The following is a 2,971-nucleotide window of genomic DNA, read 5'->3' on the forward strand; positions in this document are numbered from 1 at the left end:
AGGAATGCTGCGCCCAGCAGGGAGTGCCTGAGTCAGGCAGCCAGGGAGGCCCGGGCAGGGGGCAGGAGCCAGGTCTGCCTCGGACTGGAGGCTCAGCCACATCAGGCAAGAGCCTCCTCCCACAGTCGTGCCCCACCTGAATCACCAGTCCCTCCTCACACCCTCGCCAGAGGAAGAAGAGGGAAGGCCCGTGCGTGGCCCCAGGAATCAGCCTGCAGCCTCGCCACCCTCTGGAACCCCACAGGCCAAGGTGGAAGGGAAGGGAATAGTCACTAAGCTGAGCGAGGCACGGAGGCCAGAGAGACCATACCACTGGCCCAAGGCACAGAACAAGGGAGACAGGGGAGTTCCCTGACAGCCTGGTGGTTAGGATTCCAGGCTTTCACTGCCGTGGCCCGGGTTCAATCCCTGGTCGGGGAACTGAGATCCTGCAAGCCACACAGTGCAGCCAAAAAAAAGAACAAGGGAGACAGAAGCAGAGCGAGGCAGCAGCTCAGGGTTTCTGGTGCCCATCACCCGGCTCCAGGGCAGGACCACAGCCGGAACTTCCTTGAGAGCCTCTTGATCTTCAAAAAGCTGTACATCCATCACCTTCTCTCTACTCCCCTGTGTCATCTCCTGCTCTCCACCCTACGCTCTCTTGCAGGCCAGGGCATAAGTCACTGACCTGATAACTGAAGGAAATCAACCAGCCACCAATCTTCCAGGTAAGACTCTGATCTCCAGGGGCCTTTAGCAATCAAAGCCTTAAACTCAAAGGAATGACTAACTGTGGAACTCTGTGTGTGTCAGATCGGTGGACGGAAACCTTGCACTGGAGGGGCAGGGGGGGCAAAGGAACAAATGTTTCATCGATGTTGCCTCTCGCAGTATGGCCAGGCATGAGGGCACGAGCAGCCGCTCCTCATATCCAGAAGCCCAGTTTCCGGGGTGGCACGGGCCCGTGCCAAGGAAGGGCTGTGCTTGCTGTTGGGGTGCTGGCGACACTCAGCAGGGCAAGGCTCCAGACACAGCTGCCTGACGGGCAGAGCCGGTGTGCTGGGGCAGGTGGAGGGTCCTTGAGGCGGTACTTAGCTCATGGGGGTGTGGGAGGTGTGTCTCTCTTTATCAGCCATGGTAACAGTGAGCTGTGTGCTGGGCTGAGGGGGGGTGTCTTCCCGCCCACCAAGGTCAGCCGTGGGTGGGAGGGGAGCGCATCTCAGGTGTGGGCTCAGCCCTGGTTCTAAAAAGCTTTGTGCTCCCTATCTCAGCCAAGTGGCTGGTTGGCTGTGACTGTGACCAAGAGCTGGGCCTTCCTGAGTTTAGCTTCGTCCCCTGTGGACTGGAGGGGCTAAGGTCTAGGTTTTATGACCCACCATGACTCTTGCAACAAAACAATCAGGGTTAAGTTCAGGGGCGTTTGGGGAAAGCGTGGGGTAGTGAGTACTGGATAAGTCAGAGATGGCTTCCTAGAGATGGAGGCAGCAGAAGAAACCATATCCTCATCTGCTTCCACCAACTAGCTCACCAAATCCCCCAACCACCCTGTAAACAAGGCAGGACAGCATCTGCATGCCCATTTTATAGATAAGAAAACTAAGGGCCTTCCACACCAGCAAGGGCTGTGTGCTCTCTGCACTGCGCCACTGTACTCAAAGGACCAGAAGGCTTGGCTGGTGGGGAGACCAGCTGGGGCAAAAGCTTGTGGGTAAGAAGCAGTGTGGAGAGAAAGCTGAGTGTGTCCTGGGGGCGGGGCCGAGCCGAAACAGATTCCGGGGGCTCAGGGAGGGAAGGCTGGCACAGAGGCCCAGCCAGAGGGGGAAGGAGGCTCCAAGCCCAGGGAAGGCAGGAAGCCACGTCAGGATTCTGCCCATTCTTCAGCTCAGCAGGTTCCAAAAGCCCTAGAGTGAGGCTGAAGTCAGCTGGTGGATCCTTCAAAGGAAAGGATGGGCAGAAGTGCAGGGCCTGCCCTTGGGCCCAGAGCCAGGGCAGGGGTCAGGGAGAGGGCAGAAGAGGGCTAAACCACCCCAAGGGGAAGAACGCAGGCAGGACAGGAAGACTGTTGAGAAACAGAAGGTTCCTTACCTCAGCCTTAGCCTGGGCTGGTGGGAAAGGAGGGAGGGGTCAGAGAGCAAGGGCAGTCAGCCAACATAGTCAGTTAGGGAGAGCTAACAGGGGCCGGGCTGCCAGGGCCGCATTTCATCAGAAATCAGAGATGCCAAAGGAGGAGGATGATACTGACAACAATGATATCCCCACCCCCACACCGACCTAACCATTCCATAGCATTTACTATGTGCCGGGCACTTCTCTGAGCGTCAAGTGTATTAACTCATTCAATCATCACTGAACTCTTATAAGGTGGCTTCTCTTATTATGCCCATTTTACAGATGAGGGCAGCCAGACACAGAGAAGTTGAGTAACTTGCCCAAGATCACACAGCTAAGTGGTGGTGTGGAGGTTGACACTCAGGCAGACTGACTCTGGAATCTGTGTTTATAACACTGTGTTCCATAGATGAGCCCTTGGAAGCTTCTAGGCCAGCTTCTCCCAAACAAATGAGGAGACTGAGGCCCAGAGAGGGTGGAGCCTGGTCAGAGGCTGCTTGGCCAATGAATGCCCGAACTTCATCCACGACGCCCTAAAGACAGTGTGTGTAAGTAAGCGTGGGTGTGCAGGCCTGAGGCGGGGAGGGGACTAGGGATCTGGGGGTGTACCGCGGCACTGAGTGCTGACCAACGTACAAGTATCCCGTGGTCTCTGCCCAGAACAGAAGTGCTGTGCAGTCTGGGACAGGCTATAGAGAAGGGAGGATGTGCTGAGACCCTTCCTTACTATCCGACCAGCCAGGTTCCCACCCAACCTGCACAGGCAAAAAACACTCGTTTCTACCCCCCCTGGCTCCTCAGCTCAAGAACCCACCATGGGGGCTTCCCTGGTGGCGCAGTGGTTGAGAGTCCGCCTGCCGATGCAGGGCACGCGGGTTCATGT

The 2,971-nt window shown here is 57.0% G+C and overlaps 1 protein-coding gene across 3 annotated transcripts in view; it reads right to left on the reverse strand.

Moving 5' to 3' along the window:
• The window catches only part of SEMA7A (semaphorin 7A (JohnMiltonHagen blood group)), a 23,049-nt gene that overhangs the window by 12,929 nt on the left and 7,149 nt on the right, over positions 1–2,971 (reverse strand). The gene's annotated exons all lie outside the window — the stretch shown is intronic.

This window comes from Lipotes vexillifer, unplaced genomic scaffold (genome assembly GCF_000442215.2).
Source record: "Lipotes vexillifer unplaced genomic scaffold, Lipotes_vexillifer_v1.1 scaffold242, whole genome shotgun sequence".
Taxonomy (NCBI): domain Eukaryota; kingdom Metazoa; phylum Chordata; class Mammalia; order Artiodactyla; family Lipotidae; genus Lipotes; species Lipotes vexillifer.